The following is a 17,354-nucleotide window of genomic DNA, read 5'->3' on the forward strand; positions in this document are numbered from 1 at the left end:
GTCCTGCATGACGCTCTGCGACTGTCGACTCTCAAATGGTGTCAGCAAAGCTCAGTCGGAGAGATGAACTACGTTGGGATGCCCTGCTGCTCCCATGCTGCACTTACTTATAATCTCCAGAAACGCGGGCAGGTTTCACAACCTTTACACCTGGTGCTGCCCATTCCACACATTGCACTGGTTTGATGATTCCTTCATTTTCGAGCCTCCAGAGCGGCGCCTCTACTCTTGCCTGTAAGGCAGATGGTACTGGTCAGGACTTGCAAAATTGCAGATTTACGTCTTGATCACACGGAAAGTGATATCAACATTTTCTAATGTCAACGTCAGTTGTATTGCCTGTTTGAAGTCTTCTCGGGATTAAGATGACCCGCATTCTTACATGGTTAAATCATTAATCCCACACACCAAACGATCTTTCAGCATTTCATTCAAGATTAACCCAAAATCACATGCCTCTCCCTGTTATCTTAACCTGGTCACAAATCCCGGTACGGATACCAACCAAACCAAACTGATTGTTTCTCAGAGAGAGAAAAAAAGAGGAGGATTGGGTTTGTAATATTTTTAAGAAAATCCATCAAACTTTTAAAAGATTTCAGTGTTTGATGCCTCAAGGAAAATTAACCCCATAATAACCTAAAATGCTGTTGGTCTGCAAGCAGTGAGAGTTATGTGGATAGCACATAAAGTGAGAAAATCACCCTGCAGACATGACAGCCTGGAAGAAGGAAGGGAATGGGCGCCCAGTCAATCGAAGAGACACAGCCAGGGAATATAGGAATAGCCTGATGTCTGACTCACAATTCGGTTTCTAGTTTAGAAGCTGATGAAGGGGCTAGATGCTCAGGAGAGTGCAGTCAGAGCCATGTTTGTGTCACAACAAGCGGCCTGACTGTACAGGAGGGGAGGGAGATGGAAGGAGGAGCAATAGTCACAGGGAATTCAGTAAATTGAAGAAGATGTAAGTGTTTCTGTGAAATTAATTCCCGGATTGTAAGGTCAAGGATGTCATTGTGTCTGCAAGACATTCGCTTGGGGGACAGTGAGCATTCAAAGGTGATGTCCATGTTGGTAGAAATGAGATGGATAGGAAAGGTGAATTGTTCTGGTAATCAGAACGTAAGGAGCTAGGTGGATGGTTAACAGCAGGATCTCAATCCCTGGAATCCCTCCAGTGCCATGTACAAGTGAGAACAAAACTCGAAGTTTTAGGTTGATGAGACTGTGATTGGAACGATAATGCATCAGGAAGGGCTTCAAGTTCCCGAGACATTGAGACTGGTTCTGGAGAAGGCAGCAACTGTATAAGACAGGTCAGAGAACATGTGACAGAGCTAGGATTGATTTCCTTGTCGGAAATTTGGGAGGGATTGAAAATAACTTAGCGTGTGTGTTGGATCCAGGAAGGAATAGTGGAGTAGACTACCAGGATTCACAAAATACTTGGAGGTGCAGCTGGTACTAATTTTCAAAAACAAGTTTAACTGTGGAAGTTAGATTAAGAAAGAAATTCTAAATCTTTAATACTCTGTATGGACGTGAGTACTTGGAGCCTGGGGAGTTACAGATGCAGTTTTCTGTGTGGAAATCTAATGTACTGATAACTGAGAGCTGGCTTAAGGAACGGCAGGACTGGGTTTTAAATATTGCTGGGTATAAAGTATTCAGAAACGATAAAAGGGTAGGGAAAGGATGAAGGATAGAAGAATTGGTCAAGATTAGTGTTATTGAAGGAGTCCAATGATAGAATGAATTTAGTTGGAGCTACAGAGCAAAAGTATACAATTACATTGTGAGGTACCATCTGGAGGCCAACAACCAGTTGGCCAGGATGAAGAGAGTAACTATACAGGGATATTAGAGAGCGATGACAGTACTACAGAGTAGTTATATTGAGAAATTAAATTATTCAGATATAGACTGTGATACTAGTCGTGCGGGGTCATGAGGGGCGAATGTTCCTGGATAGCAGGGAACAGATCTTACTGCAGAATAACGTGTCCAGCCCGGGATAGCATATCCTGTTGGACCTGGCCCTTGGAGTAGAGGTGGGGCAAGTGGATCTAATGTCAGTAGAGGAACGTTTTGGGACACAGTGATAATTTTATTGGGAAGTTCATGACGATGATAGAGAATGGTTTGCAATAATTGAGAATGAGAAAAATTAGTTGACTGAGAGCAGCCTTCAATGGGGCAAGAATGAAGCCAGGAAGTTTTGACTGGAACACCAAGTTTATCAGAAAAAGAAAAATTGAACAATGAGGAGATGGTTTAGGTACAGCCGAGGAATGGTCTCTCAAGTAGGAAGGGCTGGATAAACAAACCCAACTGTCCCCCGATGATGGAGAAGAAAATCGAATCGATGTCAGGTAGAGAATCAAATTGTGAACCAGGAGGAATGCAGAAGATTCAGAGGGAAGATGGTGACAGCGGGGTGGGACGGGGGGAGTTATGAAAACCCTGAGAGCCAACAGAGAACTGTCCCAGAATCTTCTGTGAACACCTCAGGCTGAGCGGATTAAAAGATGGAGTAAAGCAGGTTTGGAATGAGAAGGAGGATTCATATCTGGAAAACAATTCTCTGCGAGTAGTTAGCATTTGCTTGGATGTTTTATAGATACATGTATGATGGAAATATTCAAGAGGCGAATGAATGATTATTGACACGAAAATAATGTGTAAGGATATGGAAGAAGGAGGAGAACATTACACACAGGATAGAGTCCAGTTGAAGAGCTGGTGTAACTATAATCGGTCACATGACATCCTTCTGTGCCAAAAGATGTCTGTGTCGTTCAGTGTGATACTTGAAAGTCCTCCAAATCCAATAACATCCTGTCTCTGTAACATCATCAATCCCATGCGATAGATTCCGAGCGCTGCACGGCAGCATGGTTGCCCAGTGGTTAGATCTGCTGCCTCACATCGCCAGGAAACCATGTTGAAAACCAGCTGTGAGCGACTGCAAACAGTTTGCACATTCTCCCTGTGTCTGCGTGGATTTCCTTCGGGTGCTTCGGTGTCCTCCCACAATCCAGGTGAATTAGCTGAGCTAAATTACCCATAATGTTCAGGAATGGGTGGGTTAGGTGCATTAGTCAGGAGAAAATATAGGGTAGATGGATGTGTCTGGGTGGGTTACTCTTCGCAGGGTAGGTGTGGAATTGGAGCCAAGTGGCCTGTTTACACACTATCGGCTTTCTATGATTCTCTGTAACCTCCATGAGCCAATGCTGCCCTGTTGTTGTGGTTCTGTTCGCCGAGCTGGGAAGTTGTGTTGCAGACGTTTCGTCCCCTGTCTAGGTGACATCCTCAGTGCTAGGGAGCCTCCTGTGAAGCGCTTCTGTGATGTTTCCTCCGGCATTGATAGTGGTTTGTCTGTGTCGCTTCCGTTGTCAGTTCCAGCTGTCCGCTGTAGTGGCCGGTATATTGGGTCCAGGTTGATGTGTTTGTTGATATAATCTGTGGATGAGTGCCATGCTTCGAGGAATTCCCTGGCTCTTCTCTGTTTGGCTTGTCCTATAATAATAGTGTTGTCCCAGTGAAACTCATGTTACTTATCATCTGTGTGTGTGGCTACTAAGGATAGCTGGTCGTGTCGTTTCGTGGCTAGTTGGTGTTCATGGATGCTGATCGTTAGCTGTCTTCCTGTTTGTCCTATATAGTGTTTTGTTCCAGTCCTTGCATGGGATTTTGTACACCTCGTTGGTTTTGCTCATGCTGGGTATCGGGTCCTTTGTCCTGGTGAGTTGTTGTCTGAGAGTGGCTGTTGGTTTGTGTGCTGTTATGAGTAGTCGTAGTAGTCTGGCTGTCAGTTCAGAAATGTTCTTGATGTATGGTAAGGTGGCTCATCCTTTGGGTTGTGGCATGTCCTCATTCTGTTGTCTTTCCCTTAGGCATCTGTTGATGAAATTGCGGGGGTATCCGTTTTTGGTGAATACATTGTAGAGGTGTTCTTCTTCCTGTTTTTGCAGTGCTGGTGTGCTGCAGTGTGTTGTGGCTCTTTTGAACAGTGTCTTGATGCAACTTCTTTTGAGTGTGTTGGAGTGGTTGCTTTCGTAGTTCAGGACTTGGGTCTGTGTGTGTGGTTTTCCTGTATACCTTTGTGATGAATTCTCCGTTCGGTTTTCTCTGTACCATCACCTCAAGGAATGGGAGTTGGTTTTCCTTTTCTTCCTCTCTTGTGAATCTGCTTCCTGTGAGTGTGGCTTTGATGATCCGGTGTGTGTTTTCTATTTCTGTGTTTTTAATGATTACAAAGGTGTCAGCTACATATCTGACCCAGAGTTTGGGTTGCATTTGTGGTAAGACTGTTTGTTCTAATCTTTGCATTACCACTTCTGCTATGAGTCCAGAGATGGGTGAGCCCATGGGTGTGCCGTTGATTCGTTCATATATTTGATTGTTGAATGTGAAGTGTGTTGTGTGGCACAGGTCCAGTAGTTTGAGTATGCAGTCTTTGTTGATAGGTTCCCCGTCTTGTTGTCTGTTCTGTATGTCCAGCAGGTTGGCTATTGTTTCTCTGGCTAGGATTTAGTCGATAGAGGTGAACAGTGCCGTTACATCGAATGAGACAATAGTTTCTTCCTGCCCTCCATCTCTCTGTAACTCTTGCAGGCGATATAAAATTTCTTTCTTTGAAATGTCCTCCAGCCCTCCATTCCCCCCTCTGTAGAACGTATTTCTCAAGTCCTTACAGCTTTTCCTTTCTGTCTTATTGCTCGATTAATAGAAATCTCACACCCTTTGCAATCTTCACCAATTCACATCACCACCAATGTCATGATTTCTCTCCTGTCCCGTCAAACCTCATTATGTACATAACCTTCTCCAGCCACTACAGTGTTCAACATATCTACAACTTGTTCAAACACCTACAACGCTGCCCATCACTTTTCTTTGCTCCAGTGCCTAACCAGCTCTGTAACATCCTCTCGTCTCTCCAGCATTCCCAATTCCGCACATTCTGCGCACTTTCTCTGAATACTGCATATTACATATCCATCCAGATCTGTGAAGACACCTCCAGCCCTCCTGATCTCTAAAACCTCTACCAGATGTTAACATTAAATTAACCCTACAAAGGCAGGTATCCTGTCACCAAATCACCTTTTATTTATACATGAATGGCACATGACACTGCCACAAGCTCGATCAGTGCCAGCCCTATAGTGAACAGAACTCATGATGGTCCTGTCCATTTCTGTCAGCCAGGAGTCCATGATTTAACCAGGTTAACAGTCCCAATCAGGGAACACATATTAATGAGGTTTACTTGACTGACCTCGTTCCAATCACTAAAAAAACCCTCCCCGTATCTATGCTGTTCATTAACACCCATAAATCTCCCAGTCTCCGAAACCATCTTCAGATGCTCCAACCCTCTCTCTATAAGAACATAGAACATTACTGTGCAGTACAGGCCCTTCAGCCCTCCATGATACACCGACTTGTGGAACCAATCTGAAGCCCATCTCAACTATACTATTGCATTCTCGTTCATATAGGTAAAACAATGACTTCAGATGCTGGAAACCAGATTCTGGATCAGTGGTGCTGGAAGAGCACAGCAATTCAGGCAGCATCCGACGAGCACAGCAATTCAGCCAGCATCCGATGAGCACAGCAATTCAGGAAGGGTTTTTGCCCGAAACGTCGATTTTGCTGCTCGTCAGATGCTGCCTGAATTGCTGTGCTCTTCCAGCACCACTGATCCAGATTCTCGTTCATATACCTATCCAATGACAATTGCAATGTCCTTAAAGATGGCGAGTTTACTACTCTTGCAGGCAGTGCATTCCAAACCCCTACTACTTTCTGAGTAAAGAAACTACCTCCTATAGCTATCACACCTCAATTTAAAGCTATGTCCCCTTGTGCTAGCTATTGCCATCTGAAAAAAAGACTCTCAATGTCCAACCTGTCTAATCCTCTGATTATCTTATATGACTCAATTAAGTCACATTGCAATCTTCTTCTCTCGAGAGAAAACAGCCTCAAGTCCCTCAGCCTTTCCTCGTAAGACCTGCCTTCCATACCAGGCAACAACCCAATAAATCTCATCTGAACACTTTACAAAACTTCCACATCCTTCCTATAACGTGGTTACCAGAAATGTATGCAACATTCCAAATGTGGCTGCACCAGAATTTTGTACAGCTGCGGCATGATCTCATGGCTCAGAAACTCAGTCCTTATACGAATAAAAGCTAACACATCATATGCTTCTGTTACGACACGGGGTAAACCCGCCTGCTTAATTTAAAAGCAACAACTCCAAAAAGGTTCATTCCATGCAGTAATCTGTAAAAATTCGATTGGCCAACAGCGTTTTAAAGTCAAAGTTAACTACTTTATTTCTGAAAGTATAACAGAGAATAATTATCTAACGACTATGTACAAGTCCTTATGCTAGCCTATCTTTTACCTTCACTTCAACAATACTAGTTGATAAAATTCCCAATTAAGATTTACGAAGCAACACTTCTTATTTCAAAAACAGGTAGCTATTGATTCTTCTATTTGGATCTTCCTGTGTCTTCTTTTGTTCTTCTTAGGAATTCTGCTTCACAGGTTACTGATCAAAATGGTATTTTTACGAGAGCTATTGTTCAGGCAGTTTTTTACCTGCTGGGGTTTGGCAGTTCTCCTCCTAACAGTTCCATCTTCCCCGGTCCTATACACCAGAGCATTGGATTGTGTCATTGGTTTTTAAGATTGTCAATATACTTAATTCAAACTTGATTGGAATTTTTCTTCATGGAATGCTTTAAACAGATTGGCCTACTTCAAATCTGTTTCTTTTCATTTCCAGGCAATCAGCTAATCGAGTTGTTCGATGAAGTATTACATTGTTACTTCATTGAGAATATTTGGTTGCTCTGTCTGATAATTCTACTGCTTTTAACTCTCTTAAAGCATACCCACATCTTTATAACACTTCTTAACAACACTATCAACCTGCGTGGCAACTTTCAAGGACACCGAGATCCCTCTGCTCATCTACACTGCCAAAACTCTTACCATTAGCCCAGTACTCTTGTTGCTCCTTCCAGAGTGAACCACCTCACACTTTTCCCATTAAACTCCATTTGGCACCTCTCAGCCCAGCTCTGCAGCTTACCTATGTTTCTCTGTAACCTACAACTTTCTTCGTCACTATTCACAACTCTACCGACTAACTGTCACCCGCAAATTTACTATTTCATCCTTTTTATGTCCTCATCGAGGTCATTAATGTAAATGACAAACAACAGTGGACCCAAAACATCACTAGTACGTGAGCGCCTAGATGAATATTTTCCATTGATCACCACCCCCTGTCTTCTTTCAGTTAACTAATTTGTGATCCAAACTGCTAAATCACACTCAATTCCATGCCTCCATATTTTGTGCAATAGCCTAATGTGGCGAACCTTATCAAATATCTTACTGAAATCCATATACACCACATCAACGGCTTTACTCTCATTCACCTGTTTGGTCACCTTCTCAATAAGGCACAACCTTAACAACACCCTGTTGACTATCCCTAACCAACTTATTCTTCTCTGGGTGACTATCAATCTTATCTCTTATAACCGTTTCCAATACTTTACCCACAACCACAGTAAGGGTCACGGGTCTGTAATTTCCAGGGTTGTCTCTCCTCCACTTCATGAACAATGAAACAACATTTGTTATCCTCCATTCTTCTGGCACTATTCTTGTAGATAATGACGACATAAGCATCAATGTCAAAGGCTCTGCAATAATCCTCCCTGATTTACCAGAGAATCCTAGGATAAATACCCTCTGGTCCAGAGATTTATCCATTTTTACACTTTCCAGAATTGCGAACACTGTGTCCTTATGCACCTCAATCCCAACTAGTCCAGCAGTCAGCATCTCAGTATTCTCCTCAACCATATTGTATTATTCGAGTGTGAATACTGACGAAAAATATTCATTTACCACTTCCCCATCTCCTCTGACTCCACGCACAACTTTCCACTACTGTCCTTGATTTACCCTAATCTTACTCTCGTCATTCTTTTATATCTTATATGTCTAGAGAAAGCTTTAGGCATTTCCCTGATCAAATCCAACAACAAATTCTCATGTACCTTCCTCGCTTGTCATAGCTCTCTCTTTGGATCTTTCGTGGCTGCCTTGTAACTCTCAATCATCCTAACTGAGCCTTCACAGCTCATCGCAACATTAGTCTTCTTCTGCTTGACAAGAGGTTCAACATCCTTAGTAAACCACGGCTGCTGCGCTCAACAACTTCCTGCCTGTCTGACAGATACAAACTTACCAAGGAAACATTAGCTGTTCCTTGAATAAGCTCCACATTTGTATTGTGCCCATCTCCTGCAGTTTCCTTCCCTATCCTATGCATCCGAAATCTTGTCTAATCGCATTGTAAGTGCCTTTCCCTCAGCGGTAGCTCTTGCCCTCCGGTTATACGTATCCCTTTCCATTGCTAAATTAAACATAACTTAGTTGTGGTCACTAGTAACAAAGTGCTCACCTACCTCAAAATCGAACACCTGGCCGGGTTCATGACCCAGTACTAAATCTAATGTGGCCTCGCCCCTTGTTTACCTGTCTGCATACTATGTCAGAACACCCTCTTGCACACAATGGGTAAAACCTGACCCATCTAAAGTATTTGAATTATAGCATTCCCAGTCAATATTTGGGAATTTAATCCCCCATAACAACTAACCTGTCACTCTCACTCCTATTGAGAATCGTCTTTGCTATCCTTTACTCAAAATCTCTGGAACTGCTCAGAGGACTGATGAAAACTCCCAACAGGGTGACCTATCCTTTCCTGCTTCTAATCGCAACGCATATTACCTCGGTTGACGAGTCCTCAAACGTTCTTTCTGCAACCATAATGCTGTCCTTGACTAACACTGCCACATTCCCACCTCTTTTACCACGTTCTCTGATCTTACTGAAACATCTAAATCACAGAACCTGCAACAACCATTCTTGTCCCTGCTCTACCTATGTCTTTGAAATGGCCACAACATCAAAATCCCAAGTAGTGGCCCATAGTGCAAGTTCACCCACTTTATTCCAGATGCTCCTGGCATTGAAATAGACACATGTCAAAACAATGTTTTGCTTGTTGTTGCCCTCTTGTGACCCTGAAACCGTATTCCAGACCTCCCTATTCTCAATCGCCTCTCTACTTGAATTATAATTTAGATTGCCATCTGTCTGCTGAATTAGTTAAAAACCAGCCGAATAGCATTAGCAAACTCCACCCCAAGCCTATTACTCGCCCTTTCACTTACAATGTTTCCCTCAGCCCTCAGCATCGCTCTGTATTACAAACAAGCCACTCTACCAACTGAGCTACCCAATGCAAACATTTACCCAACAGTAGTGATATGAAGATAAAAAGCTGAAAGAGTGTTTGTAGATGGTGATTCATAGGAACAGTGCAAGTAAGAGCCAGGGAAACTGTTGAGAATCAGTTGGAAATAGGGAGGAGGAGAAGGGGAATGAGAGAGAAATTGAAATTTATGGAGAGAGCGAGGGAGAGAGAGAGAGAGAGAGAGAGAGAGAGAGAGAGAGAGAGAGAGAGAGAGAGAAATCGGGGAGAGGCGTCCAAGTCGAGGTAGGCAGATCGAGAGAAAAACGAAGAGAGTGAGGAAAGATCAGAGTGAATGGCTGGGAAGGAGGCAAAGCAGGAAAAGTAGAGAATTAAATGAAATAACTGACAACTTCCAGGATGCCAGGACCTCTCAGAGTATTGGACAGACATGCAATGACTAACGAATGATGTCTCTATTTTAATTGTGGATGCAAAGCAGCTAATATTTTTGCAGTCACTTCTCAAAGTTAACAACAAGTTTTTGGCTGGTCTGGTCAATATTAGGCCTCAACAGCTCAGTGCCCAAATCTCAGTTGTTCCACACTATAAGTATGTATTACTGTAGACAGGACACTTTGCACATTGCTGAGTGTTCATATATTTGTTATTTCACACTGTAAAAAAAAATACTGTCAATATTGTTTTACCGTAGACAACACATATGTTGTACACTGCGGAGTATAAACTTTCAGCCATCCCAAACAATAACCATTATAATGTTACAGCCAACCCAGCAGCTGAATACTGCTGAAACCACAAGTATAAGTTACCCCACACTGTCTCCATTGCATCAGAGTGTCTCTTTGTGTGTGAGTTTGGATGTGGTTGAGCATGTGAGTGCGCCTGACTCTATGTGGTTGTGTATTGTGTGTGTGCATGTGTATGGTTGGCAGCGTGATTGTGCATGTGTTACTGCACGTGTGAGACTTCATGTATGTTAATGTGAGAAGGTCATGTCTTCCCAACTTAATAGAATTATTTGAGGAAGTGGCAAAGTTAATTGATAAGGAAAGAGATCTAGATGTCATAAACGTGGACTTCAGTAAGGCGTTTGATAAGTTTCCCCTTGGTACCCTCATGGAGAATGTGAATTTTCATGTGGCACAGGGTGCACTCACTCAACGGATTATGAACTGGAGAGAGAGAGTAGTAGTGGGAATGATTTTCTCGAAATGGAGACCAGTGACCATTGGCGTTCCACAGGGATCCGTATTAGAGCCACTATTGTTTGTGATATACATAAATGACATGGAGAAAGGTATAGGTGGCCTGATTAGCAAGTTTGCAGATAACACTGTTTGGTTGTATCGCAGATAGTGACGAATAAAGACAGATTCGAGAGTTAAGTGGAGAAATGGCAGATGGAGTTCAATTCAGGCAAATGCGAGGTGATGCACTTCGGAAGATCCAATTCAAGAGCGAACTATACAGTAAATGGAAAAGTCTTGGAGAAGATTGATGTACAGAGAGATCTGGATGTTCCGGTCCATTGTTCCCAGAAGATGGCCACGCAGGTCAATAGAGTGGTTAAGAAGACATATGGCATGCATTCCTTCATTGGGCAGGGGTATTGAGTACAAGGGTTGGCAGGTTATGTTACAGTTGTATCACACTTTGGTTTTGGAATATTTGGAATACTGTACAGTTCTGGTCGACACATTACCCAAAAGGATACGGATGCTTTGGAAAGCGTGCAGAGAAGGTTCACCAGGATTTTGCTTCGTATGGAGCGTGCTAGCTATGAGGAGAGGTTAAATCGATTAGGATTATTTTCATTGGAGAGATGGAGATTGAGGGAGGACCCGAATTAAGACCTACAAAATCTCCTATTGCCCCTCCAGTTCTTTATCCGTTAAGTGAGTGCACCCTGTGCCCCATGCAAATGCACATTCTCCATGAGGGTACCAAGGGGAAACTTATCAAACGCCTTACTAAAAGTTATAGATAGGGTAGATAGCAAGAGGTTTTCCCAGAGTGAGGGAATTCAATTATTAGGGGTCATGAGTTCAAAGTGAGAGGGGAAATGTTTGGAGGAGATATGGATGGAAAGTTCTTTACGCAGAGGGTGGTGGGGTCGGGCACTGATGTATCTAAACAAATACATGAATGGTCAGGGAGGAAGTGGGTACAGACCCTGAGAAAATATGTGACAGGTTTAGAGAGAAGACTTCGATCAGAGAAGGCTTGGAGGGCCAAAAGGATTGTTCCTGTGCTGTCATTCTCTTTGTTCTTTGTTCTTGTCATTGCACGTCAGTATGTGCAAATGTATGCATGTGAGTGTGTGTAGTCATGTGTTTTTGTGTGTGACTGTATGCATGTGCATGTCAGTGTACTTGAGTCAGTGTTTAAGCGAGTGTGTGTGTGTCTGTGAGAGTCTGTGAGAGTCTGGGTGTGTCACTCTTTGAATCATTAGAGAAATGGCCCCTGCACATGTGCAAGACATATTCAGTTTTGGTGGACTTTGCATTTATTAGTCTGCGTTAACCTATCAGGAGATTTCATCCTCTGGGTACCTCTGAGTGCAGCAGAAAATCAGTGAAGCGTTAGAACTATCCTGTTGGTAGTTCTTGGGCTCTTGATGATGGTGCAGTCCGGCACTGCCAATGATGGAGTAACATTAATTGTTGCCTTTTCAAGTGAGTTCATGTCTTTTCAAACAATCTTCCTCAACTTTCAGAAGGGCAGATTGAGGTAATTCATTCTTCTGAAGACCACGTTCCATTCTGTTAGCTTTAGCCTGACAAATGCATAAACTCATCAGGCAGCAGTGGTACTACGGATGCTGGAGATTGGTGCCAAGATTAGAGTGTGCTGGAAAAGCACAGTAGGTCCAGCAGCATCCGAGGAGCAGGAATATCTACGTTATGGGCAAAAGCCCTTCATCAGGAATGAGGCTGGGAGCCACGGGTGTGGAGAGTTCAATTGAAGGGGTGGGTGGGCCTAGGAGAAGATAGCTGAGAGTGCAACAGGTGGATGGATATGGGGGTAAAGGTGATAGGTCGGGGAGGAGGGTGCAGCAGATAGGTGGGAAGGAAGATTAACAGGTGGGGTAGGTCATGAGGACGGTGCCGAGCTGGAAGGTGGAAACTGGGGTACGGTGGGGGGATACCTCAACTGAGGGCCACACTGTCTCAGAACTGCAAAGTATCACTAATGTATTACATTCTCAGAAGAATTCATACTGTCAACAAACAATATTTCTACACCATTTCAAACTCCAGATCAAAGGGGTAACCATGGGCACCCGCATGGGCCCCAGCTATGCCTGTCTCTTTGTCGGCTTTGTAGAACAGTCCGTCTTTTCCAGCGCCACGCTGACCTTAACCATAAACTCACCAGTTGATATGAACAATAATCGTTCATGGGGCGCAGCCGTCGATGGCAAAACCAATTGTTATTCTATACCTTACTGCCCAGTGGACATTTAGAGTGAAGCATTGAATCTATTATCACATGTAAATCAGACGAGGTAAGGGCAGCAGTAAACCTTCACTAATGGACATTAGTGAAGTAGATTGTCCTTTCCTTCTCTAGACCATTTGGATATGATTCAAATTTCAACATGAGCTGGGTCGTCCTGGACGGCGAGTCCAGTGATAGTTCTGGCAGTCCACCATCGAGTCACCATGTATTTGGTGAACAATTGCAGACATATCCCATGAGTGAACAACTCCATTTCAGTTCTTTAATATTCTCGGATTTGTTTTCCCTTTGCAATAAATAAACAGCAGATTGTTTCCACTGAAAACATCCCATTTCAAGGGATATCCACCAAAGACCTATACTTGATCACATCAAATCGACAGATTTACCCACCTGGGATGTCCTCTGTTCGTCATATATAGTTTGCTTATCAGTAGCTGAGGCAACATTTGTCTCTAAACTTCATGGATAAATCTCATGATATTATGGGAAGGTTGCAGCCCCTGACTGTGGCCAGCAATTGACTCTTGCCTTTGTTTCCCATATATATCCATTGGCTGCCAAACAACCGAGGGGAATATGTAGAATTATAGGATGTCACGCTGGTGAATTCGAGTTCTCGAAGAAGTGCTTATTTCATTTGTATTGCTGCATACGTTACACCCATTGAACGTGAAAGAGCAAATGTATGTCTCAGCTAGGGGCATCTCAGTCAATGCCTGAAGTTACTGCAGTTACTGTAGTCCGGATCTGTATCTATATTGTGCGTCCTCACGAGTCCTCACCCAACGCTTTTCAATCATGAATAAATCCGTTCACTACATTGCACACACCCCGTGTTTTCTTTAAATATTTAATCGATTTCAGATTGCAACTGGTATGCAGCATACTGTAATCGGCGGCAATGTCCAGAAATGGCACAGACATTGTCACCCCTGTCGTCTCTAAAGTAATTACCTTCATAGAGTCCCAGTTACGAGTCAATGCCTCTCTGTCATCTCCCTGAAGTAAGAACAGGGGTTAACAGGCAGAACCTTCCAAAACCATGGTGACTTCCATCTCGAAGGACAAGGATGGCAGATACATGAGAATGCAACGGAATTTGATATGTTGTCACATGTACTAGCATGAGAAAAAAATTTAAACATTATATTACTTCTCTCCAAGAGCCACTCACCACCTTGACTTGGAAATGTATCGACCATTTTTCACTGTAGTGGAGTCAAAACCCTGGACTTTCTCCCATTAGAGTTTATTATGTTCCTCTTCACAGTAGACGGACTGCAGCGGCTCAAGAAGGAGATCACATCCCCTCCCCCATCCAAACTTCTGAAGGGCAGCAACAAGGAATCACCAATAAATGTCAGCCCGGCCAGAGTTACCCAGGTCCTATAAATGAACAGCAATGAAAGGGTAGTGAAAAGAGTGGAGCTGTGGTTTCACAGAAGCTGATCGGTGTGGGGCCCTCCCACTACCTCGTCCTCTGACTGCCTCCTCATTTACTGCAAACCCCCTCACACTGAAAGACTTCCCATCCTTGTGCCCTGCTCCCCTCTTGAGACCAGACTGTAAAACTGTTCAGTTGTTACAAGCGTACAGACATGAATGGAAGAAACAAGGGTCCTGACGATGGGTGAGGAACATATAATTGTGAAGCTGATACTCACTGAAACATGTCGAAGGATATTAGCAAGAAAGTACAGAGACTAAGTCTCTCCCTCTCTCTTTGTATCTGTCTTTGTTGTCTTAGAACTTATTTCCCTTCACGTATTATCATTTCTTTCTCTTTGTCTCACACGCTCATAAATTCCTAATGCCCATGTCCTACGAGTTCTTTCTCCCATTTTTGTTGGAAGTGGGTGTCACAGGCTGAGAAGCATATTCCCTATCCCTATTTGCCCTTGAGATGCGGTTGATGACCTGTCTTCTACAATCCACCTCCTGTGGGTTGACCCACAATGCCCTTAGGGAGAGAATTCCAGGATTTTGACTAAGTGACAGTGAACCAACATCAATATATTTCCAAGTCAGGATCGTGAATGTTTGTAGTGGTGTTCCTAGTTATCTGGTGCCTTGTCCGTTCAGACTGTGGATTTGGAAACTGCTTTTTGGGGATCTTTTGTGAATTTCTGCAATGCATATTTTTGATGATACACTCTGCTGCCCCGAAGCATTGGTGGTGGCAGGAGTGGAAGTTTGCTATTGTGGTGCTAGCCAAGCTGGTTGCGTTGTACTGCACGGTGTCAAGCTTCTTGAGTGTTGTTGGAGTGGAGGAGTATTGTATGGCAATCCTGAATTCTGCCTTGTAGATTGTGGAAATACTTTGGGAATCAAAAGGTGAGTTACTCGCTGCAGTATTCCAAGCTTCTGATCTCCTTTTGCAGCCAATATGTTTATGTAGCGAGTCCAGTTGAGTTTCTGGTCAATGGTAACCCTGTGGATGTTGAAGAAGGGATTATCAGTGATTGTATCATTATTAAATGTCTAGGGATAGGGGGCGATGAATTGTGGTGGTTAGATGGCCTCTTATTGATGATAATCATAGTTTGTCATTTGTCTCCCATGAATGTTACTTGCCATTTGTCAACCCAAACCTGGATACTGTCCAGATCTTGTTGCTTTTGAACATGAACAGTGTTAGTATCTGAGGAGTCGAGCATGCTGTTCAACATTGTGCAAACACCAGTAAACAACTCCAGTTCTGACCTTAGTGCGGAGGCAAGATCATTGATAAAGATGAGCTGACGACACTATCCTCAGGAAGTCCTCTAGAGACATTTTGGAGGTGAGATGACTGACTCCCAAGAACAACAACGGTCTTCCTATATGCCATATATGACTCCAACCAGCGGAGAGCTTTCCTTCTAACACCAATTTATTCCAGTTTTCATCGAGCGTCTTGATGCCATTCCTTTCAATTGCAGTCTTGATTTCAAGGTCTGTAGGTCTTAACTTACTTCTTAAATTTAGCACTTTCAAAAATGTTTGAAACAAGGCTGTAATGAAGAGGAGGACGTAGTGATTAATTTGAAAAGGGAAACAGAGTGTGCAAGTTAGCTTCTAGAAAACATAAAAAACCTGACTGCATAAGGTTCTAAGGTTATGTTAAGATAAGATAAAAGGACTGCCACAGACAAATATATCTCCCTTATAGTTTGAATCAGGTGAATTCTTAATGGACAACAGAAAGATGGCAGAACCAGTTAAACAAATTGTTTGAACCTGACTTCACTTGGAAGAAAATAAAAAAAAAACCTTCCAGCCATGTTCGAGGACAAAGGGTCAAGAATGGAGGAATCTGAGGAAATCCTTATTATTCAGGAAGTGGTTTGGGGAAATTGATGGGATTAAAATCTGACAACACCCCGGGACCCGATGCTTTGCATCCCAGAGTACTTAACGAAATGGTTCTAGAAAAATCAGATACATTATTGATAATTTTTCATCGTTTTAAAAGTCTGGAAGAGTTTCAATGGACAGGACGGTAGATAATATAATCCAATTTTTTGAAGAGAATACGGGGAGCTGACATCGGTGGTGGTGAAAATGTTACTCAATTATTAAGAAAGTCATAATTGAGGATTTGAAAAGCATTGACAGCATCAGTCCAAGTAAGCATGACTACACTCAATATAAATCAAGCTTGATAAATCCTCTGGAATGTTTTGAAGATGTGACCATTAGAGTCGACAAGCCATGAAGAAGTCGATTCTCCTGCTCCTTGGATGCTGCCTGACCTGCTGCGCTTTTCCAACAACACATTTTTCAGCTCAAGCGTGAATCGATAGATGTTGTGTTTTTGGACTTTCAAATGGCTTTTGAGAAGGTTCAAAACAAGAGATTAGTGAGGAAAATTAAAGTTCATTTATTGAAATGAACTGGAAATGCATCAGCATATTCATGCTGGGGAAAAGCCATTCTCGTACTTTGAATGTGGCAAGGGATTAATTTAGATTAATTTAGGCAGGGATTACTAATCTCTCCAACCTGCGAAAACATCAGCGTGTCACACTGGGGAGAGGGCATTTATCTATTGTGTACTTGGGAAAGGATTCACCTTGGCATCCAGCCTCCAGACGAATTAATGAATTCACACAGGCCATTCACTAGGTCCTGGTGTGAATAGGGGATTTTCTGACTCATTCACTTGTTTACAGACGAGTGAGTTCACAGATATGAGAGGCTTTTTACCAGTCCACCCTGCAGGGCAGAGTTCAGGCGTTTATCTGAACTCACTGTACACCACCCGACCCACTGTAGAATCTGAGTGTGGGGATTCACTGAATCGAAAATGTGTTGCTGGAAAAGTGCAGCAGGTCAGGAGACCTCCAAGGAGCAGGAGAATCGACGTTTCGGGCATGAGCCCTTCTTCTTAACACATTTTCGGCTCTGATCTCCAGCATCTGCAGTCCTCACTTTCTCCTCGAAGATTCACTGAATCGACCAATTTGTGGACAGTTAACATTAGGGAAAGGCTGGTAATCTGTGCCAAGTGTGAGACATATTCACTCGGTCGTCCAGCCTGCTGAAACACCAGTGAATATATAGTGGGAAG

At 43.1% G+C, this 17,354-nt stretch overlaps 1 pseudogene; it reads right to left on the reverse strand.

Moving 5' to 3' along the window:
* The window catches only part of LOC148135461 (Fc receptor-like protein 4), a 451,279-nt pseudogene that overhangs the window by 209,697 nt on the left and 224,228 nt on the right, over positions 1-17,354 (reverse strand).

Source organism: Chiloscyllium plagiosum, unplaced genomic scaffold (assembly GCF_037043375.1).
Source record: "Chiloscyllium plagiosum isolate Xiang-an unplaced genomic scaffold, Cpla_swu_hap1 HiC_scaffold_49, whole genome shotgun sequence".
NCBI classification, from domain to species: domain Eukaryota; kingdom Metazoa; phylum Chordata; class Chondrichthyes; order Orectolobiformes; family Hemiscylliidae; genus Chiloscyllium; species Chiloscyllium plagiosum.